The 14,213-nt window shown below is 45.8% G+C and overlaps 1 pseudogene; it reads left to right on the plus strand.

Moving 5' to 3' along the window:
* The first annotated feature begins 6,073 nt into the window (after nucleotides 1-6,073).
* LOC132591528 (protein FAM199X-like) lies at nucleotides 6,074-11,858 on the plus strand (annotated as a pseudogene).
* The last annotated feature ends 2,355 nt before the right edge of the window (nucleotides 11,859-14,213 follow it).

The raw sequence follows: 14,213 nt of genomic DNA on the forward strand, positions 1-14,213 counted from the left end.
CTCCGCATATAATGGGCAGATATAACAGGCTTACCCAACCTGGTGCCTTCCAGATATTTTAAATTTGTTTGCATCAATTTGTTTAAATGGCTCCCAGTTAATCACAGCCAGCTTTTGTCATTTTCTTTTTTTAAAAAAAAACCTGACTAAGCATTGCTAAAAATAAAGTACCAATTCTTACATTATGGTGTGAGATAACGGTTACCTAATGTTCAGGTGGAAAGGGTGCTTCTAGTGTGGTCCATTCAACTAGATAAAGTTACCATTCAACTAGGTAAAGGTAAAGGGACCCCTGACCATTAGGTCCAGTCGTGACCGACTCTGGGGTTGCGCGCTCATCTCACATTATTGGCCGAGGGAGCCGGCGTATAGCTTCCAGGTCATGTGGCCAGCATGACAAAGCCGCTTCTGGCAAACCAGAGCAGCACACGGAAACGCCATTTACCTTCCCGCTGTAGCGGTTCCTATTTATCTACTTGCATTTTGACGTGCTTTCAAACTGCTAGGTTGGCAGGAGCGTATACACTAGTAAGATATAAAAAGCACAATGAGGTGAATCGGAAGTTAAAGGGTATGTAATGTCAAATGAAGTGTTGTTCTACGTAAATTGTTTTGTAATAAAGAATCTTATTAAAATGAAAAAACCCACTTTTATAGATACAAGCCACACTCATCTAATGATGTTATACTCCTGTATTTATGTATTTTTAACATGCTGATAAAGCCTGCAGTCCTATATCCACTTAACTGCAAAAACTTTCACTTGAAAGATAGAGGTCTTACTTCTGAGCAGGATCGCAGTGAAAGATAAATGCATATTTGTATGCAAAGGTGAGCCGTAGTGGGAATTTACGCCAGCAACACAGGCTGTGTACACGTTACCGCTTACTGTGGCCTCAGTGCGCTCCCGCTGCTGTTGTTTAAAGTCCAATGCACACGGCATTAGCCACAATCCATAGGTATTCTGTAGTTTATTTCAAAATATTCCTCTTTGATACGCTTTCCCTCAAACTAGCTTCCATCAGATCCCATCAGTTTTTAAGCTGCGATGTGTACCTTTGAGACCAGCTTTGTGACACGCGATGGAGAAAGTTTCGTTGAATGGGAGTTTGATGCAGGAAAACAAATCCAGTAATGTACACTGGGTGAAGATATCCCCACTCCCTCTTTGGCATGCCCACTGGGGTTGCCACCGAATGCTGGGTTGCCCTGCATTTAAATGTGAAATGCTACGTCCTGTATTGATACAGTTTTGTCCTGCATTTCAGGTCTCCTCTGTGTCTCTGCCCCCCCTGACAAGTTAGGGACCCTCCCCAAACGTGTGTTTTTGAAAGGGTGTGGGGAAGGTCATGTCTTTAAGCACTGAGTAGCCAGGCACAGGCAGATTTACAAATTCACGTGGAAGTGCGTGCGCACGTGTGCAGAGAATTCCAGAGGGGCTATCCTGTTGGGCTGCAAATAGGTTGCAACGGATTTCTTCAGCACCGGATGAAAATGAAAATGAAAATCGCCCTTCCATCCGTTTTGCCCTGTATCATGCCAGAACCAAGGTTGCACCCCTAGTACAGCTTTGTTTAAAAACAAAAAAACCCATATGAAACGCAGTGTGTGTGTGATCACCTTGCAGCATTTTAAGTCGCTAACGGGTGCGTAAGCTGTATTTATTCACTTATTTGTATATAGAATTATGTTCCTCTTTGTACTAGCCTGGGCAATGGCAGAAATGTAAATCCTCCTCAGTTTATTAATTTATTATTCGCAACCTATTTGCTCACAATGTAGCAGCTCTAGACAACCCCACATTCAGTTCCTGGGAATCTGCGGGTAGGACTGGGCTAGGCACTGCCATTCCCCTCCCCACCCTCCCTTCAAAAATGGCGCCGAACGCCAAGGGAAGTGGTGAGGTCGGAGGTGCGCAAAGCAGGGGAGGCTGCTCTTCAGTAGACTCTGGGAAAGGTCTTCCTTCGCCCTCTTCACGCCACGCCTCTTGCAAAGTTTCTCTCTCTTGTTGTGTCTGGAGGCCCGTTGAATCGAGCATGACCCCTTTCCAGTTGTAACTAATTTAACTGGGACTAGCCTGGTTCCCCCACACCCCCTCCACTGTATACTGATGTTAAGCCGCCTGGACACCTGTTCCCTCAAGGCTTGCAATTTGCCTTTAACCTGTAATTGGGGTGTATGGCATTCCTACACAGCCTTGAAAATGCTTAGGAGTTTGCAAAGCAACAAGTGGGGAAGAAAACTTAACTGCAATTTTTGCTCAGTATAGTGGTACCTCGGTGTATGAACACAATTGGTTCCGGAAGTCTGTTCATAAACTGAAGCGTTCATAAACTGAAGCGAACTTTCCCATTGAAAGTAATGGAAAGTGGATCAATCCGTTCCAGACGGGTCCACGGAGTACTTAAACTGAAGCGTTCATAAACTGAAACATGGGTGTAATTGGTTCCAGAAGTCTGTTCATAAATAGAAGCGTTCATAAACTGAAGCGAACTTTCCCATTAAAAGCAATGGAAAGTGAATTAATCCGTTCCAGATGGGTCCGTGGCGTTCATAAACCAAAAATTCATAAACCGAGGTGTTCATAAACCGAGGTTCGACTGTACTGGAATTGTCCCCTGCTTGCAACTAGCTATCGAAAATGGACAGCAAAGGAATGCAAAATCTAACATGCATTGTTTCTTGCACTTAAATGATATTTCCAAGGACGTGCATTTGTTTCAGAGCTGCTTAAAGTAAGTTGGACTGACAGGTTGCTAAATCTTCCATTCCCAGGGGACCTTCTATTACCTACAAGCTCCCCCTGGCCGCCCGCAGTCCAAAATGAGCATTCATATTGGCAGCCCCCAAAACGCATTCAGAAGTGGGAAGATGATTTAAAAAACAAAACAAAAAACTGGCAGAAATGTGGGGCAGGAAAAACTCACTACTTAAGGAAAGAGTACATTTTTCCAAAAACTAATGAGACAACAGGTTGCCCAATTGGGGTCCAGAAGACCCAAAATGGGCAACCTGTTGTCTCATTAGTTTTTAAAATTAAAAATACGTAGTCAATTAAAATACAGTGGTGCCTCACTAGACGAAATAAATTCGTTCCACGGGTCAATTCGTGTAACAAATTTTTCGTCTAGCGAGTCCCGGTTTCCCATAGGAATGCATTGAAACTTAATAAATGCGTTCCTATAGGCTCTGGGGGACTGGCGGCAGCATACTACGGGGCTTCGAAGAAGGTCTCCGAAGCCCCGTCCAATGCCAGCTGTGTGCGAGGCGGCGGGGGGAAAAGCTCTCTTCTCCCAGCCACCGCCTTGCCTGCCTCCCCCGACATGGAGTGCAGCTTCGGAGACCTCCAAATTTGCGCTCCATGCCGGCTTTACGCTGCGAGAGGTGGCGGCGGGGGAAGAGCTTCTCCTGCCGCCGCCTCCCGCCTGCCTCCCCCAACATGGAGCGCAGTTTCGGAGGTCTCCGAAACTGTGCTCGCTCCATGCCGGCTGTGCGTGGCAAGAAGCGGTGACGGGGGAAGAGCTTCTCCCGCCGCCGCCTCCCGCCTGCCTTCTCCAGTATGGGGTGCAGCTTCGGAAACCTCCGAAACTACACCCCATGCCGGCTTTTCGCAGCGAGAAGCGGCGGCGGGGGAATAGCTTTTCCCACTGCCGCCTCCCACCTGCCTCCCCCGACATGTAACACAGTTTCGGAAACCTCCGAAACTGCGCTCCATGCCGGGTGTGCACAGTGAGAAGCGGCAGTGGGGGAAAACCATCCCCCGCCGCCGCCTCGCACGTCTCGCCCCGCACCCCCGGCACGGAACGCAACTTCAGAAACCTCCGCAGTTGCGCTCCGTGTCTGTGGTGCAGGGCTAGAGGCGGGGGCGGGGGAAGGTCTTCCGCCGCCGCCGCCTCTCGCCACCCTCCCCCGACACGGAACCCAACTTTGGAGGTCTCCGAAGTTGCGCTCCATGTCTGGGGTGCAGGGCGAGAGGCGGTGGGAGAAGACCTTCCCCCGCCGCCGCCTCTCGCCCCACACTCTCGGCATGGAGGTCTCCGAAGTTGCGTTCCATGTCGGGGGAGGCAAGCGAGAGGCGGCGGCGGGGGACGGAGCTGAATCGCAGCGGGCGCTGCCTGCCCCCGCCTGTCTTCCCCGAGCCAAGGGGAAGAGAGGCAGGGGCAGCCGCCGCACCGCCGCGTTTTGGCTCTGTACCCCCTAGCAAAGGAAGATTAGCTGTCAGCTTCCCGCGCTGACAGCTGATCTTCCTTTGTCGCTTTCTATGGCCACGCTTCGTAAGACGAAGCGGCGGTCAAAGAAATTTTTGTCGTCTTATGAATGCCTTGCGCAACGCAAAACTCTTTCGTTTAGTGAATTTTTCGTTGTGTGAGGCATTCGTAAAGCGAGGCACCACTGTACATAGTATTCTAGTTTACTAAGCAGATAATTGTAAAGAAGTGAATTAGTCATAGTTAGGTGAACCAATATTTTTTTATTATTATTTTTTTCCATCAATGCAGTTGCACCCAGTGCAAAATAGTAATAGATATGCAAGATATGCATCAACCCCAACCCCAAAAGTCTCTGCAGACAATAAACTCTCATTTTCTTCTCCTGTAGGTCAGCACTAATTGTGCTAAGAATGCAGTAAACTAAACATTCAAATATCATAGAATCTAGAAGCGGGAACTACAGTAATATCACTGCATATGTCTTCCTGCTTCAGGTGAATAGCTTGCAGATTTGCAAGCTCCAACAAACAGTAGAATTTTCCTCCTACTTCCCTGCAGCTGGCATTTTTGGTTATTTCGAAAAAGCTGATGGATTCCTTTCCAGTTGTGGCCACAATTTCCTGAAGAACACGGAGAAATTGCTGAGGGCTCTGGTTCCATTCTTTTTCCTCCTCTTCATCCTGGTGGCCACTTGGTTGACTTTCCATTTCCCCCAAGAGCTCTGGCGCTGGAGTTGTCTGCAACGATGGAAGCAGCAAATCGTACTGAGGTGAGGCTTCAGACGAGGCTTCCCGATAGCTACATGAGGGCTGCTCCTCACTGGGGACTTCTGGATTCGACTTTCTCACTTTCTTTTTTGGTTCGAAACTCTGGTAGGAAGATTGAGTAGGAAGCATTTCGGCACTCACGGTCAGACTCTGCTCCCCTCCTGCCTTCCTTTTGGTAGCTGCCGCCGCCTCCGCCTCTGGAGCCACAGGTGAAGGGTGGTCGACCATAGTCACTTCACTTTCCGAAGGAGCAGCTCCTTCGTCACCCAATAGTCCTCCTTCATTGTCATCAAAAAGTCCAGCAAACGGGATCTCGCAATAGCAGCCCCCTCCGAAAACGCCAAGCACGTTGTCTTCACATTCCATGTCAGAAGTTTGCTCTCTCGGGTTGATGATAAAGCAGTCTATGCCACTGTCATCTCCCGTTAGGTCAGTGCAACTAGTTCCAAGGTCAACACCAAATATATTTCCCTGAAACGTAGGGCTGTTCTCCAAGTTTTTGTCCATTGTAATGTTGCTTTCGTGCAAGCTGAGCAGCTCAGTCAGTTCAGCCTCACTTAGCTCCTGCAACGGCTCCTCAAATTCGAAAATTTCTGGAAAGGTGATAGCGTTGTTTCTGGCTTCTCCGGGCAAATCAATCCCCTTCCTCACACGCATTATGAGCCTCTTCAATAAAGCATGTCACCTTTTTTATTGTAAACCCAGTAGCACCCAGTAACAGGTGTGCTGAAGCCTTAAAGCGTCCCTCCAAACCAGGAGAGATAATTTGTTTCACACACCTCTCCTGCTTGCAAAAGCCTGCAGCTAGCCAGACCGCGGCCAGTGGCATTAATTGAGCATCCATGGCTCTAAATTTGCAGCCCTCTAGTCCTGCAAATACTCTCGCGGAACCCACGTTCTCCGAATTCGCTCTATTTTTTAAAGCTCCAGTTTCAACGCCCACCCGAGCTGGCCGCACCCCCTGCCATTGCCCGCCTCCAACGGCAGAGGGCACTGCAGGGAGGGAGAAGGAGACGGCCTTTCTTCTTTCTATCCCCCCCCCCCTTATAGGGGCGCGCGCTCAGCGTATAGCCTTGCGGCTGAGGGAATCGGAAGCTGACGATAGAGGCTTCCGGTCCGAGCGACCGCTGGATCGCTGACTGGAGGCTCCGTTCGGAAGCCGGGAGTAATCGCGGAGGAGAATCGCTTTCGTACCCTTTCCCCGTTATGGCTGCTCGGCTGAGCCTTCCCGTCCGCAGGGCAGCGGGAGCCTGAGGAACGCGTAGGTCCCGCCGCCTCCGCCGCCTGCCTCTCGGCCGCCTCCGCCATGGCCGGCGAGGAGCCGCAGAAGTTCCTGGCCCCCGACGAGCCCAGCGCCCTCCTCTTCTCAGCGCCGCCCCGCGCACACGGTGCTGGTGGCGGCCTCGGCCTGTGCGATGAGGGGTCCGCCTGCCTGGACGTCAGCGACTTCGGCTGCCACCTCTCGTCCTGCCACCGCACGGACCCCCTGCGCCGCCTCCACGCCCACAGGCAAGAACGGGGGTGGGGGGGCGGCGAAGAGTGGGTGGGGAGTGTCTCCAGGTGGTCTTGCGGCCCCGTCCCCCGCCTACCTCGCAGGGTTGTTGTTGGCTGGGATGGTACCAGTCGCAACCGCATTGTATATTGAAAAGCACATGGTGTTTGGGTGCAAGGAGGCTAAGAAGATTGCTGGGGGTGAGGGTACTGTATGGGCTTTAAAAAAAGGTTTATTAATAAAACTAAGGAGAAAAGGGACTAAATACCAACATATTGGCTTCAATGGTTGAGGCTGAGTAGAAGCTAGGTAGGTTTGCCACTTCTTTTTTTAATCACCTGCTTGGCATACAGAAAATTAATAGGCAGAGCTGTTTCCATTGCTGATATATCTGCAAGGGAAAGTGTCATTTGTTCAATCAGGGCTGATTTCCTTAATAATGGATAGGTTTGATCTTCTTGCAGTCCATGTGACTGTCAAGAGTCTCCTCCAGCACCATAATTCAAAAGCATCAATTATTTGGCGATCAGCCTTCTTTATGGTCCAGCTCTCACTTCCATACATCACTACTGGGAAAACCATAGCTTGAACTAAACGGACCTTTGTAGGCAAGGTGATGTCTCTGCTTTTTAAGATGCTGTCTAGGTTTGTCATTGCTTTTCTCCCAAGAAGCAGGCGTCTTTTAATTTCGTGACTGCTGTCACCATCTGCAGTGATCAAGGAGCCCAAGAAAGTAAAATCTCTCACTGCCTCCATTTCTTCCCCTTCTATTTGCCAGGAGGTGATGGGACCAGTGGCCACGATCTTGGTTTTTTTGATGTTGAGCTTCAGACCATATTTTGCGCTCTCCTCTTTCATTTCACCCTCATTAAAAGGTTCTTTAATTCCTCCTCACTTTCTGCCATCAAGGTTGTGTCATCTGCATATCTGAGGCTGTTGATATTTCTTCCGGCAATCTTAATTCTGACTTGGGATTCATCTAGTCCAGCCTTTCGCGTGATGAATTCTGCATATAAGTTAAATAAGTTACTGAAATACCGATGTCAAATGTGACTGCCATTCTGTTTTGCAGGTGGAACTTGACTTCATGTGGCACTAGTGTAGCCAGCTCTGAATGCAGTGAAGAACTGTTTTCGTCTGTCTCTTGTCGATGACCAGGATGACTGCTTCTCACTTTTGGATGATCAGGACTTGACATCTTTTGATTTGTTCCCAGAGGGTAGTGTCTGCAGCGATGTCTCTTCTTCCATTAGTACATATTGGGACTGGTCGGACAGTGAATTTGAATGGCAGGTAAAAATGCTTTTATAGGTTGTCCTGTGCATTAATAAACTGCCTGGTCTGTATAACAACATTGAAAGCACTGTGTTTCCAACTAGTCAGTAGCCATAAGCCAATGCTACTTTTCCAAACACAGTTGGCTCCCATGTAGGTGTGTTAGGACTGAAGCCTTAATTTTCCGTATTTACTTCTAGTGTTTTAGTTTGTTGCTGAACGTTGGACTGCATTGCTTCATTCTGAAATTGATCGGATATATGTATTTTTATGTCTATAAGTTGCCTGGCAGTGACATTGCAAGTGGAAGTGACGTGCTTTCTGACATCATACCCAGTATACCAAGCTCTCCCTGCATGCTTCCAAAAAAGAAAAACAAGCACAGGAATCTTGATGAACTTCCATGGAGTGCAATGACGAACGATGAACAGGTAAAACCTTTTTGCATTTGTAACAGTAAGTGCTAATTCCCTTAATTATATAGAGAAGGTTAATTTCTCAAGTTTTATTTTCCTGTGATGTTATCCAAGGTTTCTTGAATTGTGAAAGAGATGACATTTATACCCTGCCTCCATCTAATAAAAATGTTTTTAAAGCACTCTGAAGGCCATCCATAATAGACTAAAAAGAGGATAAAGCATAAGTAGCAGATAGCAACTGGTAGGAAAGGATTGGGGAGGACAGACAGTGAGGCTTGGCTTGTTGTCTAATGAGAGCAGAGATGAGGCTACCCAAATTTCTCTGAGAAGGTCAATCCAAAGGCAGGAGGCTACAACCAAGAAATCCCTGTCCTCCTCTCACAACACATCTCCCTTTGAATGTGGAATTCTCAGTGAGCATCATTGGTAACTAACTACATGTTTTCTTAGGTGGAATATATTGAATATCTGAGTCGTAAAGTCAGCATGGAGATGGGGCTTCGAGAGCAGCTTGACATCATTAAAATTATTGATCCCACAGCTCAGATTTCTCCTACAGACAATGAGTTTATTATCGAACTGAATTGCCTCACTGATGAAAAGCTGAAACAGGTATGTGAGCTTGAGATTCTTTTTAAACCATCTCTCTTATTCTGGTATGCATGATTTTGCTGCATACTTCTATAAACAGTAACAATTAGTTGTTAATTTAAGGCAACTGAAAGACTTAATGCATTTTATTTTGGAATGACCTCCCATAAGGTAGAGCCCTCTTTGTTGGGCCCCTCAAGAGTAAGAATGCATACTTCTACAATTGTGTCAGGGTTGTTCCATCCCTTCCGTTCTCCATCATATTTTGTTGTTGTTACTCATTTGTGTTTACTTGAAAACATTTCCACCATACCTTACTTAATAAAGAGATACTTATTAAAGGTAGTGGCCTGTGGATATCCTCGTCCATCAGCATACTCTCTGGAGATGGGGATACTTGAGTATCCTGGTCCCAGGCTACTTAGGGCTTTAAAGTATATTGAAAACCAGGGAAAGCCATTGGTTTTGGTATGTGAGTACAACTCTTGGGTTTTCATTTCTTTCTGCAGCAGAGTTCCTTTTACAGAAAAGTTTTCCTGCATCTTCTATTTCTTTGCAGCAGCAGCAGCAGCATTGCAGCTCTTAGTGAAATTCTCATTACAGGAATAAACACCATTTGGTTCTGTTTCTTAGAGTCTTTATTATTTACAAAACTTTACACTGGTCATTTAATATAGAAAACAAATAAAGCAACACAATCTTTTTCTCTTTTAGCTATCCGGCCAGAGACCTAAGGCTGACTCCTTCACATACTCATTTACACTGACCCAGACTTAGCTGAACACCTGTTGCTGGGGAAATTTTCTTTTGCCTAGCAACCTGCTCAAGACCATTTTCAAAAGTTTCTTCTAGAATATTCCAACAATTGGACCTGGTAAAGCACCTGTGTGTCTAGTAGGGTTCCCCCTGTAGTTGCTTTTAAAACCAACTGAAGTTTCTGAACAATCTTCATATAGCATCATGTGGACCATACAACAATAATGCAGTAGATATTCAAAGCAGTATCATACTACTTTAAACAGTCATGGCTTTCCCCCAAAGAATCCTGGGAACTGTGGGGTGTTGTTTTTTAAGGGTGCCGAGAATTATTAGGGGATTCCATTTCCCCTCATAGAGTTGCAATTCCCAGACTTCCTTGGGGAAAGGAATTGATTGCTTAACCACCTAGGAATTTTAGTTTTGTGAGGGGAACAGGAGTTTTCCTAATAATTCTCGGCACCCTTAACTAACTGCAGTGCTCAGGATTCTTTGGGCAGAAGCCATGATTAAATTGGTATAATAGTGCTTTGGATGTTATTGTGTGGATGTGGCCTCAGTCTTTTGATTTTCGCCCACCCCAATTTTTCAAACCACACATCAGCTTTCCAACTTCGTGATGGCCTCACTCCAGTCCACATTTTGTATCCAACTGCACAACAAACAAACAAACGATTCACACTTTTTTCTGTGTATAAAAGAATAAAATTGTAGAGTTGGAAGGAACCACGAAGATCAAGGATAATCTATTCCAATCCCCTGCAATGCAGGAATCTTTTGCCCAACTGGGGCTTGAACGACCATGAGATGAAGCCTCATAATTTACCAACCCAGTTATCCTGAGTTATCCTTCGGGGCCTCAGCTCAGCTGTGTTTGCAGATTGTCAGGCATGGGCGACCCTTTGGTAAGGGAAGAGTAAAGGGCTAATATAGAACTCTAATCAGTGCTAGGAATGGGAGACCTCTCTGGCTGGAACTGCTCCTTTATGTTTCATTTTTTAATTCAGTACGATTTGTTGCTTCCATCGTTGCAGACAACTCCAGCGCCAGAGCTCTTAGGGGAAATGGAAAGTCAACCAAGTGGCCACCAGGATGAAGAGGAGGAAAAAGAATGGAACCAGAGCCCTCAGCAGTTTCCCCGTGTTCTTCAGGAAATTGTGGCCACAACTGGAAAGGAATCCATCAGGTTTTTCGAAATAACAAAAAATGCCAGCTGCAGGGAAGTAGGAGGAAAATTCTACTGCTTGTTGGAGCTTGCAAATCTGCAAGCTATTCACCTGAAGCAGGAAGACATATGCAGGGATATTACTATAGTTCCCGCTTCTAGATTCTATGATATTTGAATGTTTAGTTTACTGCATTCTTAGCACAATTAGTGCTCACCTACAGGAGAAGAAAACGAGAGTTTATTGTCTGCAGAGTTTTGGGGTTCGGGTTGTTGCATATCTTGCATATCTATTACTATTTTGCACTGGGTGCAACTGCGTTAATGGAAAAAAAATAAAAATATTGGTTCACCTAACTATGACTAGTTCACTTCTTTACACTTATCTGCTTAGTAAACTAGAACACTATGTATTTTAATTGACTACGTATTTTAATTTAAAAAATTGGGCAACCTGTTGTCTCATTAGTTTTTGTAAAACCTGTCTGGGAAAATGTCCTCTTTCCCTAACATTTCTGCCAGTGTTTCTGTTTTTTAAAAAAATCATCTTCTCACTTCTGAATGCGTTCTTGGGGCTACCAATATGAATGTTAGTTCCTTGCAGAGGTCTTTGCTGTGCCGTGATATATCCGTTGGGGCAAGCTAAGGGAGATACATTATAGCTCTCATTTTGGACTTTGGGTGGCTAGGGAGAGTTTGTAGGTAATAGAACGTCCCCCGGGAATGGAAGATTTAGCGACCTGGCAGTCCAACGTACTTTAAGCAGTTCTGCAACTAAATGCAAATGCAGGTCCTTGCGAATATCATTTAAGTGCAAGAAACAATGCATGTTAGATTTTGCATTCCTTTGCTGTCCATTTTCAATAGCTAGTTGCAAGCAGGGGACAATTCCACTACCGAGCAAAAATTGCAGTTAAGTTTTCTTCCCCACTTGTTGCTTTGCAAACTCCTAAGCATTTTCAAGGCTGTGTAGGAATGCCATACACCCCAATTACAGGTTAAAGGCAAATTGCAAGCCTTGAGGGAACAGGTGTCCAGGCGGCTTAACATCAGTATACAGTGGAGGGGGTGGGGGGGAACCAGGCTAGTCCCGGGTAAATTAGTTACAACTGGAAAGGGGTCATGCTTGATTCAACGGGCCTCCAGACACAACAAGAGAGAGATACTTTGCAAGAGGCGTGGCGTGAAGAGGGTGAAGGAAGACCTTTCCCAGAGTCTACTGAAGAGCAGCCTCCCCTGCTTTGCGCACCTCCGACCTCACCACTTCCCTTGGCGTTCAGCGCCATTTTTGAAGGGAGGGTGGGGAGGGGAATGGCAGTGCCTAGCCCAGTCCTACCCGCAGATTCCCAGGAACTGAATGTGGGGTTGTCTAGAGCTGCTACATAGTGAGCAAATAGGTTGCGAATAATAAATTAATAAACTGAGGAGGATTTACATTTCTGACATTGCCCAGGCTAGTACAAAGAGGAACATAATTATATATACAGTACAAATAAGTGAATACAGCTTACATGCCCAATAGCGACTTAACACACACACACTGTGTTTCATATGGGGTTTTTGTTTTTAAACAAAGCTGTACTAGGGGTGCAACCTTGGTTCTGGCATGATACAGGGCAAAACGGGGGGGGGGGGGTTCGTTTTCATTTTCATCTGGTGCTGAAGAAATCCGTTGCAACCTATTTGCAGCCCAACAGAATAGCCCCTCTGGAATTCTCTGCACACGTGCGCACGCACTTCCACGTGAATTTGTAAATCTGCCTGTGCCTGGCTACTCAGTGCTTAAAGACATGACCTTCCCCACACCCTTTCAAAAACACACGTTTGGGGAGGGTCCCTAACTTGTCGGGGGGGGGCAGAGACACAGAGGAGACCTGAAATGCAGGACAAAACTGTATCAATACGGGATGTAGCATTTCACATTTAAATGCAGGGCAACCCAGCATTCGGTGGTAACCCCAGTGGGCACGCCAAAGAGGAGCGGGGATATCTTCACCCAGTGTACATTACTGGATTTGTTTTCCTGCATCAAACTCCCATTCAAGGAAACTCTCCATCGCTTGTCGCAAAGCCGGTCTCAAAGGTACACATTGCAGCTTAAAAACTGATGGGATCTGATAAACTACAGAATACTATGGATTGTGGCTAATGCTGTGTGCATTGGACTTTAAACAACAGCAGCGGGAGCGCACTGAGGCCACAGTAAGCGGTAACGTGTACACAGCCTGTGTTGCTGGCGTAAATTCCCACTACGGCTCACCTTTGCATACAAATATGCATTTATCTTTCACTGCGATCCTCCTCAGAAGTAAGACCTCTATCTTTCAAGTGAACGTTTTTGCAGTTAAGTGGATATAGGACTGCAGGCTTTATCAGCATGTTAAAAATACATAAATACAGGAGTATAACATCATTAGATGAGTGGTTTGTATCTATAAAACTGGTTTTTATTTTATTTTAATAAGATTCTTTATTACAAAACAATTTACGTAGAACAACACTTCATTTGACGTTGTTGTTGTTTAGTCGTTTAGTCGTGTCCGACTCTTCGTGACCCCATGGACCATAGCACGCCAGGCACTCCTGTCTTCCACTGCCTCCCGCAGTTTGGTCAAACTCATGTTCGTAGCTTCGAGAACACTGTCCAACCATCTCGTCCTCCGTCGTCCCCTTCTCCTTGTGCCCTCAATCTTTCGCAACATCAGGGTCTTTTCCAATGATTCTTCTCTTCTCATGAGGTGGCCAAAGTATTGGAGCCTCAGCTTCACGATCTGTCCTTCCAGTGAGCACTCAGGGCTGATTTCCTTCAGAATGGATAGGTTTGATCTTCTTGCAGTCCATGGGACATTACATTACATACCCTTTAACTTCTGATTCACCTCATTGTGCTTTTTATACCTTACTAGTGTATACGCACTTCATATTTATTATTATTTTCAGTTAATTATCAGGAAAAATTTTTACTCTATAATATCCTTGAACTTCAAGATTCAATCCGAATCTGTCAGGAGATTTGTGTTATTACAGTACTATTTAAGATATTCTTTGAACATTATCCAATCTTACTGTATTCTCTCAGTCATCCTTGCAAGTTCTGAATATTCTATCATCTTTGCTTGCCAATCAGTTATTGTAGGGATTATATAATCTTTCCAACTTTTTGCTATTAAAATCCTCATGGCTGTGGTTGTGTACATAAGGAGGGTTGGGGGGGGCTGTATATCAATGAACATAAGATCTTTTTGAGTTCATTGTATAGTATGTCCCAAAATTTTCTTAGCTTCACACAGTCCCATTACATTTGCATAAACCTGACTGTAACTCAGATCATCAGCTTCTTATAGCAAAATTCCAGCTTAAACTGAAGAAAGTAGGAAAAACCACTGGGCCAGTAAGATACAATCTAAATCAAATCCCTTATGAATACACAGTGGAAGTGAGGAACAGGTTTAAGGATTTAGATTTGGTGGACAGAGTGCCTGAAGAACTATGGATGGAGGCTCGTAACATTATACAGGAGGCAGCAACGGAAACCAT

Source organism: Zootoca vivipara, chromosome Z (assembly GCF_963506605.1).
Source record: "Zootoca vivipara chromosome Z, rZooViv1.1, whole genome shotgun sequence".
In the NCBI taxonomy this organism is placed as follows: Eukaryota; Metazoa; Chordata; class Lepidosauria; order Squamata; family Lacertidae; genus Zootoca; species Zootoca vivipara.